This window comes from Mytilus trossulus, chromosome 10 (assembly GCF_036588685.1).
Source record: "Mytilus trossulus isolate FHL-02 chromosome 10, PNRI_Mtr1.1.1.hap1, whole genome shotgun sequence".
In the NCBI taxonomy this organism is placed as follows: domain Eukaryota; kingdom Metazoa; phylum Mollusca; class Bivalvia; order Mytilida; family Mytilidae; genus Mytilus; species Mytilus trossulus.
The window spans coordinates 45808962-45827658 of NC_086382.1; the positions used below are offsets into that span (position 1 = coordinate 45808962).

Consider the following 18697-nt stretch of genomic DNA (forward strand, 5'->3'; position numbering starts at 1 on the left):
ATAAATAAGGCCGTTCGTTTTCTCGTTTGAATTGTTTTACATTGTCTTATCGGGGCCTTTCTTTTTGATGGTGGTGCGGCGGTGACCGAGGCGGTGACATTTTTTGCCAGAGGTTATATTGCTGAAAACACGCTTGCCATCGGTAGTGACCAATCTCTGTGTTATAGTACTGAGACTAATGTTGAAGGCCGTACAGTGACCTATAGTGGTATATGTCTGTGTCATGTTGGTCTCTTGTGGTGACAGTTGTCTCATTGGCAATTATACCACATCTTCTTTTTTATATTATTCTTCCGTTTCTGGTTTCCATGGCTATTTAAGAAGAAAAAACACTCTAATCAAGATAAAAGGTAAGTAATAAGTCTCTCCTCAGAGACCAAACAACACAGAAGTAAACTTCAGGAATTCCGAAATCGAACTGCCTAGAACAATGGCCAAAACCTAGCTGCGGAACCGTAGCTCTTAGGTCCTTATGTTATTTTTTGACTATTTGCGGATCTATGGTCCGCAAATAGTCAAAAAATAACACAAGAACCTAAGAGCTACGGTTCCGCAGCTAGCCAAAACCAATACCATAATGAACTATATAAATAGATGAAATGGTATATTTTTGTTTCAAAATCTTATGTTTAATGGCGACATTTCCAACGAAATGCTTTTTATTTAACAGGAATTGTCTAGAACAAAAACTACATTTTTGAATTAATAATGAAAATCCTGTTTTCAATTTGATCAGTGAAAAGTATGGTGAAGGATTGTCAAATTTCAACTTCTAAGCTACATGAGAGCACCAGTGGCAAATATTTCTCGAATATGGGGTTTATTGCGTTTTTACAAAATCTTTATGAGATCTTATGACGTACATTATAATTTTTTGTACACTAGTGATTGAGGTTGTATGAAGTATCTAAAACTCAATTAAATTTGTAATATCACATTGTTTTCGTTGACAATTTTCAAATATTACCACGCCTCAATTGAAGAAGTATTTTTGGTGAATTGTATTTCTTGGTGTAACAAATCTAGTTATATACCATTTAATGTATAGTGCAGTTCCAGGTTTAATGACACAAGATGTTCTATATGAAGAAAGCTTCCAGGTTGCATGACTAAATGATCAAAATATCATACAAATTATATGTGTGAGCAAAAACATTGCAGAATGTATAAAGATGAAGCAGGGTCAGATCTAAACAAGACTATAAAATATGATAGTATATGATGATGTCACTCTTTCTGTCAATTAAAATTCAATTCACAACTCATCTGTCAATGATGAATATTTTATGTACAGTCAGTCTGATGATCCCGCAATGAAACATTTTTCAACATGTTTAAAGTTAGTTCTGATTGTGTTGTTTCACCTATGTCTCAAACATACTGTATTTCAGTGGTTGGGTGTGGTTCATGTCTGTCATATCTGATTTTTTGGTAAATTGCTTTGTTAATGTAGACTATTCGTTTTCTCTACTGTAATATACCAACATCTCCTCTTTAAATAGTATTAGTACATGTATTGCTTAAAGTCGCTTTCCCTTTAATATATCAAGATGTGTGGTTACTTGTGTGTTTTTTAATTGACCTGTCATTCAGACTAAGCATGTATGTAAATTTCTGCAATTCAGTTGTAGAAATCATCGACATATAAATAAACATGTATATCAAAATTCATAAATATTTATTTCTCCATATACTGAGACAAGCATAACAATATGGGCTATTGGTACTTTACGGAACGGAACGGAACGGAACGGAACGGAACGGAACAGAATTTCATTTAAGGTATCCAAAGGGGGCATTTATCAAAATTTCGAAAAATCTTTAAAACAAAACAAACTTTAAAATTTCTGTGTTTTACGGTTTTCCATATACAAATAACACAAATGTATACTTAATCTCATCTTCACAGGTGAAATGTGCAATAATGTATAACATCGGGAACTATTCTGTAAATGAATATGTCGGATTGTCCTGATAAATTATCATGAAATTAACGCATTTGCAAGTCATGCATTATGATATCTAGACTGACCTCACGTCGTCCTTTCCGACGATGATTAGAAACATTGGTTCTGATTTTAACTTTTTAAATTTATTATTCCGTTCCGTTCCGTTCCGTTCCGCAAAGTACCAATTGCTCTGAGGAATTGGTATTTAACGGAATCGAACGGAACCAGACATTTATAATGTAATAAAAGCAGTATGATATCCAAAAAAAAAAATGTGTCTGACACCCCTTTTTGCACGAGAAATAAGTGTTTTAGGTAGCATTCCCGACCAGATAAATAATTAAGAATTTAAAACAAAGGCAGCTTAGACAAAAAGTCTTACTCCTTCCATTGGTAATTATATTTTTTAAAAGAGGCCTTCCACCTCTCGTGCCGACGAGGATTAGAAACAGTAATCAAGTTGAATCTGATTTAAACTTTTTAATTTATTATTCCGTTCCGTTCCGTTCCGCAAAGTACCAATTGCTCTGAGGAATTGGTATTTAACGGAATCGAACGGAACCAGACATTTATAATGTAATAAAAGCAGTATGATAAAAAAAAATGTGTCTGAAACCCCTTTTTGCAGAAGAAATAAGTGTTTTAGATAGCATTCCCGACCAGATAAATAATTAAGAATTTAACACAAAGGCCGGATAGACAAAAAGTCTTACTTCTTCCATTGGTAATTATATTTTTTAAAAGAGGCCTTCCACCTTTCGTTCCGACTATGATTAGAAACAGTGATCAAGTTGAATCTGATTTAAACTTTTTAATTTATTATTCCGTTCCGTTCCGTTCCGCAAAGTACCAATTGCTCTGAGGAATTGGTATTTAACGGAATCGAACGGAACCAGACATTTATAATGAAATAAAAGTAGTATGATAAAAAAAAATGTGTCTGACACCCCTTTTTGCAGAAGAAATAAGTGTTTTAGATAGCATTCCCGACCAGATAAATAATTTAGAATTTAAAACAAAGGCAGCTTAGACAAAAACAAAAAATCTTACTACTTCCATTGGTAATTATATTTTTTAAAAGAGGCCTTCCACCTCTCGTGCCGACGAGAATTAGAAACAGTAATCAAGTTGAATCTGATTTAAACTTTTTAATTTATTATTCCGTTCCGTTCCGTTCCGCAAAGTACCAATTGCTCTGAGGAATTGGTATTTAACGGAATCGAACGGAACCAGACATTTATAATGTAATAAAAGCAGTATGATAAAAAAAAATGTGTCTGACACCCCTTTTTGCAGAAGAAATAAGTGTTTTAGATAGCATTCCCGACCAGATAAATAATTAAGAATTTAACACAAAGGCCGGATAGACAAAAAGTCTTACTTCATCCATTGGTAATTATATTTTTTAAAAGAGGCCTTCCACCTTTCGTTCCGACGAGGATTAGAAACAGTGATCAAGTTGAATCTGATTTAAACTTTTTAATTTATTATTCCGTTCCGTTCCGTTCCGCAAAGTACCAATTGCTCTGAGGAATTGGTATTTAACGGAATCGAACGGAACCAGACATTTATAATGAAATAAAAGTAGTATGATAAAAAAAAATGTGTCTGACACCCCTTTTTGCAGAAGAAATAAGTGTTTTAGATAGCTTTCCCGACCAGATAAATAATTAAGAATTTGAAACAAAGGCAGCTTAGACAAAAACAAAAAATCTTACTCCTTCCATTGGTAATTATATTTTTTAAAAGAGGCCTTCCACCTCTCGTGCCGACGAGAATTAGAAACAGTAATCAAGTTGAATCTGATTTAAACTTTTTAATTTATTATTCCGTTCCGTTCCGTTCCGCAAAGTACCAATTGCTCTGAGGAATTGGTATTTAACGGAATCGAACGGAACCAGACATTTATAATGTAATAAAAGCAGTATGATAAAAAAAAAAATGTGTCTGACACCCCTTTTTGCAGAAGAAATAAGTGTTTTAGATAGCATTCCCGACCAGATAAATAATTAAGAATTTAACACAAAGGCCGGATAGACAAAAAGTCTTACTTCTTCCATTGGTAATTATATTTTTTAAAAGAGGCCTTCCACCTTTCGTTCCGACGAGGATTAGAAACAGTGATCAAGTTGAATCTGATTTAAACTTTTTAATTTATTATTCCGTTCCGTTCCGTTCCGCAAAGTACCAATTGCTCTGAGGAATTGGTATTTAACGGAATCGAACGGAACCAGACATTTATAATGTAATAAAAGCAGTATGATAAAAAAAATGTGTCTGACACCCCTTTTTGCAATAGAAATAAGTGTTTTAGATAGCATTCCCGACCAGATAAATAATTAAGAATTTAACACAAAGGCCGGATAGACAAAAAGTCTTACTTCTTCCATTGGTAATTATATTTTTTAAAAGAGGCCTTCCACCTTTCGTTCCGACGAGGATTAGAAACAGTGATCAAGTTGAATCTGATTTAAACTTTTTAATTTATTATTCCGTTCCGTTCCGTTCCGTAAAGTACCAATTGCTCTGAGGAATTAGTATTTAACGGAATCGAACGGAACCAGACATTTATAATGTTATAAAAGCAGTATGATAAAAAAAAATGTGTCTGACACCCCTTTTTGCAGAAGAAATAAGTGTTTTAGATAGCATTCCCGACCAGATAAATAATTAAGAATTTAAAATAAAGGCAGCTTAGACAAAAAGTCTTACTCCTTCCATTGGTAATTATATTTTTTAAAAGAGGCCTTCCACCTCTCGTGCCGACGAGGATTAGAAACAGTAATCAAGTTGAATCTGATTTAAACTTTTTAATTTATTATTCCGTTCCGTTCCGTTCCGCAAAGTACCAATTGCTCTGAGGAATTGGTATTTAACGGAATCGAACGGAACCAGACATTTATAATGTAATAAAAGCAGTATGATAAAAAAAATGTGTCTGACACCCCTTTTTGCAGAAGAAATAAGTGTTTTAGATAGCATTCCCGACCAGATAAATAATTAAGAATTTAAAACAAAGGCAGCTTAGACAAAAACAAAAATCTTACTCCTTCCATTGGTAATTATATTTTTAAAAGAGGCCTTCCACCTCTCGTGCCGACGAGAATTAGAAACAGTAATCAAGTTGAATCTGATTTAAACTTTTTAATTTATTATTCCGTTCCGTTCCGTTCCGCAAAGTACCAATTGCTCTGAGGAATTGGTATTTAACGGAATCGAACGGAACCAGACATTTAAAATGTAATAAAAGCAGTATGATAAAAAAAAATGTGTCTGACACCCCTTTTTGCAGAAGAAATAAGTGTTTTAGATAGCATTCCCGACCAGATAAATAATTAAGAATTTAAAATAAAGGCAGCTTAGACAAAAAGTCTTACTCCTTCCATTGGTAATTATATTTTTTAAAAGAGGCCTTCCACCTCTCGTGCCGACGAGGATTAGAAACAGTAATCAAGTTGAATCTGATTTAAACTTTTTAATTTATTATTCCGTTCCGTTCCGTTCCGCAAAGTACCAATTGCTCTGAGGAATTGGTATTTAACGGAATCGAACGGAACCAGACATTTATAATGTAATAAAAGCAGTATGATAAAAAAAAATGTGTCTGACACCCCTTTTTGCAGAAGAAATAAGTGTTTTAGATAGCATTCCCGACCAGATAAATAATTAAGAATTTAAAACAAAGGCAGCTTAGACAAAAACAAAAAATCTTACTCCTTCCATTGGTAATTATATTTTTTTAAAAGAGGCCTTCCACCTCTCGTGCCGACGAAAATTAGAAACAGTAATCAAGTTGAATCTGATTTAAACTTTTTAATTTATTATTCCGTTCCGTTCCGTTCCGCAAAGTACCAATTGCTCTGAGGAATTGGTATTTAACGGAATCGAACGGAAACAGACATCTTTTATGTAATAAAAACCTGTTCTTTATATTCCATTTAAATTTTCTATTTGTAGACTGCCTACGGATTTATATTGCTCTTATGGGACCCGAGATAAAGGGGGCCAATGCGGGGGGGGGGGGGGGGGGGGGGGGGGTGCTGAAAAAATATATTTGTTTTTTATTTCAAGTCCGATTTTGATGAGTTTTTTTACATTAAATTCCTGATAAAAAGCCATGCCTGCCGGGCATTTTTCACATTGCACGTTCCGCAAAGTACCAATTGGTCTGAGGAATTGGTATTTAACGGAATCGAACGGAAACAGACATCTACAAATGTAATAAAATCAGTATGATAAAAAAAGGCTGACACTTCTTTTTTTGAATGAGTGGTAATTGTTTTATATAGCATTCTCGACCTGATCATTAATAAATAATTTAACACAAATGCAGGTTACCCAAAATCCATCCATTCCTTATTATATTTTAAAATTTTCGGGAAAAAAAATGATGAAATGGGCAAAAAAATGTTGTCGTTAATTATTAAAGTTCGGAATGAGTTGCTACATTTGTATGTCTAAAGTAATGTTGATCCTCTTGGAATTCATTTGAATGTAAGTTTTAAATTGTGCTAATGAATATCATGCATGTGTATTTAAGTTAAAAAAAAAATGAAAAAAAATGTCTTGAATAAAAACAAAGCTCTCGTCAATTATACCCGGCGTCATTACAGTGGTTACAAATGAAAATATCAAAATCAACCTTTTATTAAATTAGAAGTCCGCAACTTTGACAATATACAGTGCGAATGACATAAGCTTTTGATGTAGAAATACAAGTGTACTTAAACTATGACAGTGTCAATTTTTTAATTACTGTAACGGTTATTGGGTTCGGGATTGTGTACTTGTTTTTATGTTGTTCGTTCTATAAATAAAGTTTGAGTACTGCAGACGTCTTTTTGTCACAGCCAAGCTTTTTGTAGATCTCTGCTATTTGTGGTGCCAAATAGGACCCACGTTGCTTGAGAAATGTTTCAGGCATCACACTGGTGTCAGAAGTGTCGACTATTGTGAATTTATTCGACTGAGAAGTTTGGAAATTCATCGGAAAGTTGCCAGTTTGGAAAACCACGTGAGTCGACGATTGGGCGATCCAGAAGCGGATCCCCGTCAATCACAACCCAAACATAATTATTCCGGTGATATCGTATGATTTTTATACTTTAAATACTGAAAATTGTTTTAATTTTACAAAAAATTTAGCTGACGAAAATTTGCATTTGAAAAAAAATAATTCCGGTGGCTCCGACCTCGTCACCAAATTACCGGACATACAAAAACATTTTTATTTTTTATTTTTTATTTTATTTTAGTCAAGATTTGCATTTTGTATCATAATAATTTGCATATTTTTAGACTGTTTCATGTAATACGTGTTTTTTAAGTATTACAGATCGAATTTAGAAAATAAAGGACTTATGAGTGAAACTGTTCTACACAACTATCTCAGGTCTATTCCACTCGTCATCACACAACAGACAAAATATTAATTTTCACCTGCTAAGAGACGGGCTTCATCCTAAAAGAATATGGACACAAAAGTGGTTTAGAAGATTACCACTTGACATATGCCAAGAGTATTGGTTAGATAGGGAATCATTTTCAGTACACGTCGATCCACAGGATTGAAAATTACAATCTTTTATAAATTGCAATTTAATAATAAACATGAATGACGATACAGTAGTAGAGACGGGTTCTGATCGAAAAGTCAACGAAGATTCCCCGCCAAATGGTGATCAGTTGGGCATAAAAATGCTTAACGTGTTAGAAAGAATGGGGAACGACATGGGAACCTTGGCTGACACCATGACATATGTTTAGAAAACAGGATGAGGTTTCTGCCAATACAATGCAGCTACTCTACCAACAAAGTAGAGGTATAGAAGAATTGAACAATACGTTTTTGCAGAACCGGGAGACATCGAAATCCGACATTAAGAGCACAGGAACTAATACTTCCGGTTACACAGTTGACGATTTTTCTGGGTCTTCTATTTGTCCAAAGTATGGATTATATGATGGAAATAATGAACACCTAGACCCTAAGTTAGGTGAAAACAAACCAGTTGACAGTTTTCAGGTTGACCAAGAGAACAGTCACAGACAATCTCTGTTCGGTCAAGATAGCAAGCCGAAATCGGTTTTACAGTTCGGTCGTGGGAACAGTCCCAGACCACCTTCATTTACTTTAGATAATCAACCAATAGGATATTTGCAGTTCGGTCGAGGGAACAGCCCCAGGCCATCGTCCCAGAATGTAGATGATGACATACAGACCGGAAGTTTGCAGTTTGGTCGCGGGAACAGTCCCAGACCAAATGCAAATTCACACACACCATTGTCATCAACACAAAGGGATACAACAACACAGAATTTAGATGATGACAGACAGAACGGGAGTTTACAGTTTGGTCGCGGGAACAGTCCCAGACTAAATGCTAATTCACACACACCATTGTCATCAACACCAAGGGATACCACAACACTCCCCCCTTTTAAACCGTTGTTAAGCACTATAGAAAGATGGGAGTCTAGGTCGAGTTCTATGAACACAAATAATAGACAAGATTTGATAAGAAACATACAACCTTCGTTTTCTAGTGATATTGAAGCTATGCACAGTAGTAACAATACACAGCAGACAAGACAAAAAGTACCAAATAGTGACGTTCCGCACCAAAAACTTCCAACATTCGACGGGAAGGATGATTATGAGGGGTTTATTATCCCATTCAACAGGGAAGCTAGGAGAAACGAATGGACAGAGGAGGAAAAGTTAGATAGGTAAATTGAATGCCTGCGAGGACAGGCGAGTAAATTTATGACCGCAATTCCTCGACAGGAAAGAGATACTTTTGAATCCAATTCGCGTCACATGGAAAACAGGTTCAACCGAAAAGAGCCCCCATCCACTGCACGAACAAAACTATCTGATTTAAGACAACACAATGAAAAGAATGAAGAGTTTGCTGAAGAAGTAAGACGATTAGTCTCAAGAGCATACCCAACAAGTAGTATCGAGTTACAAGAGGAACTTGCAGCGGAACACTTTTTGAAGGGCCACAAGAACGCCAAAATAGCATATGAAGCTTTAAACCACCAACCTTAGACTGTATCTTCAGCACTAGATATTGTTGTACAACTACAACACAATTATCATGCTACGTTGGGCAGGGATGTTGATTATAATACAAAACAAAGGACCAGACGCGTTACGTGGAAAGGTGAAGAGGAAAAGAGTACTGACCAATATGAAGGGATGGACAGCGTTAGGCAGTTGGTAAATTCATTTCGGAAACCAGATAATCAAACATTACAGAATGAAATCAAAGCACTAAGAGATCTTTTAGAAAGGGCCATGCTGCATGATTCAAAACCAGCTACCTTGACAGCACAGTCAACGGGATGTTATTTTTGTGGCGATAAAAGCCATTTCAAACGTGATTGTCCAAAAAGATCACGATCCCCCAGCCCTATGAGAAGACAAGATACTGGTGCTGATTGTGAAAGAAGATATATTATCAAATTGGCAGAGGATAAGATTTACTCATTCCAATTCAAGTCAATGGCAATAAGGTCGATGCTATTGTTGATACAGGAGCAGATGTAACGGTACTTTCAAGATCCTTTGCAAATTGTATTGGTTTGAGCGGTACTACCGGTATAAAAGCTTGCTTATTGAATGCAGAAAATGGGAAAGAAATGGAGGCTGACATGAATGTTGTTGCAAAGCTTCAACTGGGTAAAAAGGAGATAATTTGGAAAGTATGCATTGCCCCCATAAGAGATGATATTTTGATTGGAATAGACTTACTGAAAGAAGTAGATGGTATCATAATGGCCAAATAAGGTGATCTGCTGATAAATAATGAGCTGATACCAGGACGGTATCGAACAGAAAATGATTGCCAAATATCAAGAGTGACGGCTGAAATGGAACCCACTTTAGATACTTTAAAGCTCATGGACGAGACAGATGTATATGGAGGAGTTGAAAGTCTAAAAGAAAGTATTGTTGATGTTTTAGACCCAGCTTCCTTACAAGACAATAACAACACTGGGTCGGTTTTAGTGGAAACTCGCCTACAGGATAATCTTGAAAAAGATAATGTTTCAGACATGGACGAGGTAAGTGCGATTGGTTCAAATGTGCCACATGAGCCGAGGACACAGGCTCCAGACTCAGGTGGGTTTGAGAACAAGAATATTAAGCTATCGCAAGAATTTGTTGTCGAAATTTCAGATGCTTATGATGCGGCTAACGACGATAAATCTGATAGTTCAAAGAAAGAGAATTCACTATTTGAAGACTATATCATATGTTCATTAGAACAGACGATACAAAGTTTAGATTCGGGCAAGAATTCAACCAAACAAGATGATGAATCAGAACAGAAGGAGATTATATCACGTGATTCGGGGACACTGAGTCCAGTCTCAAGTGGTAGTAAGACCCATTCAAACGTAACCAAGAAGATAGGGTCTCTCAATGATGCCTTAAATCCAAAGATTTCACCCAAGATGGATGACAGTTCAGATTCCAGTGAGTCGAGGACACAGGTTCCAGACTTACCTGGGAATCGTCAGATGACAAAAGAAAAGCACCCACCTAAAATCAGTCGATATGGACGCAAAATAAACCAACCCTTACGTTTCAAAGATTGACAAAAACATTTGTGCAAAAAAATAAGAGATATTCTTATTGAGAACTGTCTGTTTATAAAGAAAAGGGGGGATAGTGTAACGGTTATTAGGTTCGGGATTGTGTACTTGTTTTTATGTTGTTCGTTCTATAAATAAAGTTTGAGTACTGCAGACGTCTCTTTGTCACAGCCAAGCTTTTTGTAGATCTCTGCTATTTGTGGTGCCAAATAGGACCCACGTTGCTTGAGAAGTGTTTCAGGCATCACATTACATTGTGTTAAACTCGCACGTCAATCTTTTGTCTGTCAAGTTTTGATCACTGTTTCTAATCATCTTCGGAAGGCCCCTTTTTTAATTTATAATTACCAATGGAAGTAGAAAGACCTTTTGTCTAACCTGTCTTTGTGTTATTTTTTATACGTCCGTCAATTTTGACGGGACGTATTATGGTATACAAATGTCCAGTGTCCGTCCGTCCGTCCGCCCGTCTGTCCGTCTGTCCGGTGTAAACATGTCGCACCGTAACTTGAGAACGACTTATCCAAATTTCATGAAACTTAACATAGTTGTTTCTTATGATGGTCAAATGATCTGTATACTCTTTTGTGAAAATAAGATTACAACTTTTTGAGTTACGGCACTTTGTTACTAAAACAGGGGTGTGTTTTTTTCACATGTCGCACCGTATCTCAAAAACGATTCTTGATTATGGCTTTAAACTTTAAATACTTCTTAGTTATATTAATCTTAATATCTGTATACTTTTTGGTGATGATTCAAAATTTAATTTTTGAGTTATTGAGTATTTTGTAAAAAAGGGGGAGGTTTTTTTTGTGAAAATAAGATTACAACTTTTTGAGTTACGGCACTTTGTAACTAAAACAGGGGTGTGTTTTTTTCACATGTCGCACCATATCTCAAAAACGATTTATGATTATTACTTAAAACTTTACACATGTCTTTGTTATATTAATTTTAAGATCTGTATACGTTTTGGTGATGATTCAAAATTTCATTTTTGAGTTATTGAGTATTTTGTAAAAAAAAAAAGGGGGGGTTTACATGTCGCACCATATCTCAAAAACGATTTATGATTATTGCTTAAAACTTTACACACTTCTTTATATTAATCTAAAGATCTGTATACTTTTTGGTGATGATTCATTTTTATATTTTCGAGTTATTGAGTTTTTTGTAAAAAAAGAGTTTTTTTTTCACATGTTGCGCTGTATCTCTATTGCTTAAAACTTAACAGGCTAATGTTGCGTCGGGTTTCCAAATACATCTTGTACAATGATGAATCTTCCTATTGAGCGGGAATAAGGAAGGAGTCAGGATATACTAAGCATGACATCCTGTACAACACTGTGTTATTCAAAAAAGATTTATGTTTTTTCACAAGACGACGGGCGTATCATGCGCTCATGGCGCAGCTGTTTATTTAAATGTTGATCAAGTCGAAATGCTATCTAAAACACTTACCACTCATTCAAAAAAGAAGGGTCTGACTTGTTTTTATCATACTGCTTTTATTACATTATAGATGTCGGTTTCCGTTCGATTCCGTTAAATACCAATTCCTCAGAGCATTTGGTACTTTGCGGAACGGAACGGAACGGAAAAATAAATTAAAAAGTTTAAATCAGATCCAACTTGATTACTGTTTCTAATCCTCGTCGGAACGAGAGGTGGAAGGCCTCTTTAAAAAAATATAATTACCAATGGAAGGAGTAAGACTTTTTGTCTAAGCTGCCTTTGTTTTAAATTCTTAATTATTTATCTGGTCGGGAATGCTATCTAAAACACTTATTTCTTCTGCAAAAAGGGATGTCAGACACATTTTTTATCCTACTGCTTTTATTACATTATAGATGTCTGTTTCCGTTCGATTCCGTTAAATACCAATTCCTCAGAGCAATTGGTACTTTGCGGAACGGAACGGAACGGAATAATAAATTAAAAAGTTTAAATCAGATTCAACTTGATCACTGTTTCTAATCCTCGTCGGAACGAAAGGTGGAAGGCCTCTTTTAAAAAATATAATTACCAATGGAAGAAGTAAGACTTTTTGTCTATCCGGCCTTTGTGTTAAATTCTTAATTATTTATCTGGTCGGGAATGCTATCTAAAACACTTATTTCTTCTGCAAAAAGGGGTGTCAGACACATTTTTTTTTATCATACTGCTTTTATTACATTATAAATGTCTGGTTCCGTTCGATTCCGTTAAATACCAATTCCTCAGAGCAATTGGTACTTTGCGGAACGGAACGGAACGGAATAATAAATTTAAAAGTTTAAATCAGATTCAACTTGATTACTGTTTCTAATTCTCGTCGGCACGAGAGGTGGAAGGCCTCTTTTAAAAAAAATATAATTACCAATGGAAGGAGTAAGATTTTTTGTTTTTGTCTAAGCTGCCTTTGTTTTAAATTCTTAATTATTTATCTGGTCGGGAATGCTATCTAAAACACTTATTTCTTCTGCAAAAAGGGGTGTCAGACACATTTTTTTTTATCATACTGCTTTTATTACATTATAAATGTCTGGTTCCGTTCGATTCCGTTAAATACCAATTCCTCAGAGCAATTGGTACTTTGCGGAACGGAACGGAACGGAATAATAAATTAAAAAGTTTAAATCAGATTCAACTTGATCACTGTTTCTAATCGTAGTCGGAACGAAAGGTGGAAGGCCTCTTTTAAAAAATATAATTACCAATGGAAGAAGTAAGACTTTTTGTCTATCCGGCCTTTGTGTTAAATTCTTAATTATTTATCTGGTCGGGAATGCTATCTAAAACACTTATTTCTTCTGCAAAAAGGGGTTTCAGACACATTTTTTTTTATCATACTGCTTTTATTACATTATAAATGTCTGGTTCCGTTCGATTCCGTTAAATACCAATTCCTCAGAGCAATTGGTACTTTGCGGAACGGAACGGAACGGAATAATAAATTTAAAAGTTTAAATCAGATTCAACTTGATTACTGTTTCTAATTCTCGTCGGCACGAGAGGTGGAAGGCCTCTTTTAAAAAATATAATTACCAATGGAAGGAGTAAGATTTTTTGTTTTTGTCTAAGCTGCCTTTGTTTTAAATTCTTAATTATTTATCTGGTCGGGAATGCTATCTAAAACACTTATTTCTTCTGCAAAAAGGGGTGTCAGACACATTTTTTTTTATCATACTACTTTTATTTCATTATAAATGTCTGGTTCCGTTCGATTCCGTTAAATACCAATTCCTCAGAGCAATTGGTACTTTGCGGAACGGAACGGAACGGAATAATAAATTAAAAAGTTTAAATCAGATTCAACTTGATCACTGTTTCTAATCCTCGTCGGAACGAAAGGTGGAAGGCCTCTTTTAAAAAATATAATTACCAATGGAAGAAGTAAGACTTTTTGTCTATCCGGCCTTTGTGTTAAATTCTTAATTATTTATCTGGTCGGGAATGCTATCTAAAACACTTATTTCTTCTGCAAAAAGGGGTGTCAGACACATTTTTTTTTATCATACTGCTTTTATTACATTATAAATGTCTGGTTCCGTTCGATTCCGTTAAATACCAATTCCTCAGAGCAATTGGTACTTTGCGGAACGGAACGGAACGGAATAATAAATTAAAAAGTTTAAATCAGATTCAACTTGATTACTGTTTCTAATTCTCGTCGGCACGAGAGGTGGAAGGCCTCTTTTAAAAAATATAATTACCAATGGAAGGAGTAAGATTTTTTGTTTTTGTCTAAGCTGCCTTTGTTTTAAATTCTTAATTATTTATCTGGTCGGGAATGCTATCTAAAACACTTATTTCTTCTGCAAAAAGGGGTGTCAGACACATTTTTTTTTATCATACTACTTTTATTTCATTATAAATGTCTGGTTCCGTTCGATTCCGTTAAATACCAATTCCTCAGAGCAATTGGTACTTTGCGGAACGGAACGGAACGGAATAATAAATTAAAAAGTTTAAATCAGATTCAACTTGATCACTGTTTCTAATCCTCGTCGGAACGAAAGGTGGAAGGCCTCTTTTAAAAAATATAATTACCAATGGAAGAAGTAAGACTTTTTGTCTATCCGGCCTTTGTGTTAAATTCTTAATTATTTATCTGGTCGGGAATGCTATCTAAAACACTTATTTCTTCTGCAAAAAGGGGTGTCAGACACATTTTTTTTTATCATACTGCTTTTATTACATTATAAATGTCTGGTTCCGTTCGATTCCGTTAAATACCAATTCCTCAGAGCAATTGGTACTTTGCGGAACGGAACGGAACGGAATAATAAATTAAAAAGTTTAAATCAGATTCAACTTGATTACTGTTTCTAATTCTCGTCGGCACGAGAGGTGGAAGGCCTCTTTTAAAAAATATAATTACCAATGGAAGAAGTAAGACTTTTTGTCTATCCGGCCTTTGTGTTAAATTCTTAATTATTTATCTGGTCGGGAATGCTATCTAAAACACTTATTTCTTCTGCAAAAAGGGGTGTCAGACACATTTTTTTTTATCATACTGCTTTTATTACATTATAAATGTCTGGTTCCGTTCGATTCCGTTAAATACCAATTCCTCAGAGCAATTGGTACTTTGCGGAACGGAACGGAACGGAATAATAAATTAAAAAGTTTAAATCAGATTCAACTTGATTACTGTTTCTAATTCTCGTCGGCACGAGAGGTGGAAGGCCTCTTTTAAAAAATATAATTACCAATGGAAGGAGTAAGATTTTTGTTTTTGTCTAAGCTGCCTTTGTTTTAAATTCTTAATTATTTATCTGGTCGGGAATGCTATCTAAAACACTTATTTCTTCTGCAAAAAGGGGTGTCAGACACATTTTTTTTTATCATACTACTTTTATTTCATTATAAATGTCTGGTTCCGTTCGATTCCGTTAAATACCAATTCCTCAGAGCAATTGGTACTTTGCGGAACGGAACGGAACGGAATAATAAATTAAAAAGTTTAAATCAGATTCAACTTGATCACTGTTTCTAATCGTAGTCGGAACGAAAGGTGGAAGGCCTCTTTTAAAAAATATAATTACCAATGGAAGAAGTAAGACTTTTTGTCTATCCGGCCTTTGTGTTAAATTCTTAATTATTTATCTGGTCGGGAATGCTATCTAAAACACTTATTTCTTCTGCAAAAAGGGGTTTCAGACACATTTTTTTTTATCATACTGCTTTTATTACATTATAAATGTCTGGTTCCGTTCGATTCCGTTAAATACCAATTCCTCAGAGCAATTGGTACTTTGCGGAACGGAACGGAACGGAATAATAAATTAAAAAGTTTAAATCAGATTCAACTTGATTACTGTTTCTAATTCTCGTCGGCACGAGAGGTGGAAGGCCTCTTTTAAAAAATATAATTACCAATGGAAGGAGTAAGATTTTTTGTTTTTGTCTAAGCTGCCTTTGTTTTAAATTCTTAATTATTTATCTGGTCGGGAATGCTATCTAAAACACTTATTTCTTCTGCAAAAAGGGGTGTCAGACACATTTTTTTTTATCATACTACTTTTATTTCATTATAAATGTCTGGTTCCGTTCGATTCCGTTAAATACCAATTCCTCAGAGCAATTGGTACTTTGCGGAACGGAACGGAACGGAATAATAAATTAAAAAGTTTAAATCAGATTCAACTTGATCACTGTTTCTAATCATAGTCGGAACGAAAGGTGGAAGGCCTCTTTTAAAAAATATAATTACCAATGGAAGAAGTAAGACTTTTTGTCTATCCGGCCTTTGTGTTAAATTCTTAATTATTTATCTGGTCGGGAATGCTATCTAAAACACTTATTTCTTCTGCAAAAAGGGGTTTCAGACACATTTTTTTTTATCATTCTGCTTTTATTACATTATAAATGTCTGGTTCCGTTCGATTCCGTTAAATACCAATTCCTCAGAGCAATTGGTACTTTGCGGAACGGAACGGAACGGAATAATAAATTAAAAAGTTTAAATCAGATTCAACTTGATTACTGTTTCTAATCCTCGTCGGCACGAGAGGTGGAAGGCCTCTTTTAAAAAATATAATTACCAATGGAAGGAGTAAGACTTTTTGTCTAAGCTGCCTTTGTTTTAAATTCTTAATTATTTATCTGGTCGGGAATGCTACCTAAAACACTTATTTCTCGTGCAAAAAGGGGTGTCAGACACATTTTTTTTTTGGATATCATACTGCTTTTATTACATTATAAATGTCTGGTTCCGTTCGATTCCGTTAAATACCAATTCCTCAGAGCAATTGGTACTTTGCGGAACGGAACGGAATAATAAATTTAAAAAGTTAAAATCAGAACCAATGTTTCTAATCATCGTCGGAAAGGACGACGTGAGGTCAGTCTAGATATCATAATGCATGACTTGCAAATGCGTTAATTTCATGATAATTTATCAGGACAATCCGACATATTCATTTACAGAATAGTTCCCGATGTTATACATTATTGCACATTTCACCTGTGAAGATGAGATTAAGTATACATTTGTGTTATTTGTATATGGAAAACCGTAAAACACAGAAATTTTAAAGTTTGTTTTGTTTTAAAGATTTTTCGAAATTTGATAAATGCCCCCTTTGGATACCTTAAATGAAATTCTGTTCCGTTCCGTTCCGTTCCGTTCCGTTCCGTAAAGTACCAATAGCCACAATATGACAATGAAATTTTAAAATAATAATTTTTTTTTCACTTTGTCCAGTAGACTTCAACGTTCTTCCAAATCCAATGCATGATTTCTTTCTGGGATAATCCTACAATAAAGAATATATTATCAATGAAAATGTATAGAACCTTTATCATTATGAGATCTCATAATTTAAAAAGAAGATGTGGTATGATTGCCAATGAGACAACTGTTCACAAAAGACCAAAATGACACAGAAATTAACAACTATAGGTCACAGTACGGCTTTCAACAATGAGCAAAGCCCATACCTCGTATCCCAGCCTCGTATTCAGCTAAAAAAGGCCCCGATAAGACAATGTAAAACAATTCAAACGAGAAAACGAACGGCCTTATTTATGTAAAAAAAAATGAACGAAAAACAAATGTGTAACACATAAACAAACTACAACCACTAAATTACAGGCTCCTGACTTAGCTAGGACAGACACATACATAATTAATTACTCCGAGATTACTCCGACGTCCGACTGCTGTTTTGCAAGACAAGCTGGGGCCGTAGGACGTCAGAGCTCTCCAATATCAAAAAGTGGATATTTGCCTACCCAAAATAGATGCGCTGCTTCATCGCTTCTGGAGCCGACTGGGGACATTGGAATTTTATAAATAGGGCATCCATCTCTTCATTTTTCATTAATCTCTTCATTTATGTAAGTTCTACCTGCCAACCTTTATTTTTCTATATTTTAAAAGTTTTCATAGTGACCCCTCCATTTCAGCATTTTAAATAATGTGGCTGGGTTAAACATGTTTATAGCAGGATCCCAACCCTCCCCCTGCTTTTAAAAGACTGCTTTTATTTTATTAACAGATCCAAATATAAGTCTGAATTTCTTAAACTAACAATATAAATGAACCTTTCATTCGTTATCAGACCTCATGTTGTTTATTCACCTTGTCACTCGAACTTGTCACGTGTGATTCTTAATTATGAATCGGAAATGTCACGATCACAAAAAAACGGTATTTCGTAAAATTACAAATTTTACATGAGTACAAAGGATTATAACCAAGGCTTGTACTTAAATATCAGGGAAACAGATTGTTCATCTGAACTATAAGTGATGATCGAATTTCTCATTGACCCAGTCCCATACACTGGTAAAAAATGGAGATTACCTTCCGATTTAGTCAGTAAATTCAAGTATATAACTGCATTTTTTTTCCATTTAAAGTGATTATAAGCAAACAATAATGATTATTTCAATGTTATATTCACACTTACCGAAATACAAACCTCTTTAAACATACACATTCGCTAAATAATAATTTTTCTTCAGCAGTCAAAGATGGCGGATTTTTCCATCTTGTCGAACCCATCAAGTCACGTGACTCAGATGTTGTCGATGACACAAAAATAATCACGATTTGACTGGTCAGTACAGGAAGTGACCAATCTCTGTGTTATAGTAGTCTCAGCACTGTGCAACAGAATGGAAGGTTTAAAATGAAAGTTGAAACT

General features: G+C 34.8%; 1 protein-coding gene across 1 annotated transcript in view; it reads right to left on the reverse strand.

Annotated features, from left to right (window-relative positions):
* Positions 1 to 18697, reverse strand: part of LOC134687461 (acetyl-CoA acetyltransferase-like) — a 36128-nt gene that overhangs the window by 17170 nt on the left and 261 nt on the right. The gene's annotated exons all lie outside the window — the stretch shown is intronic.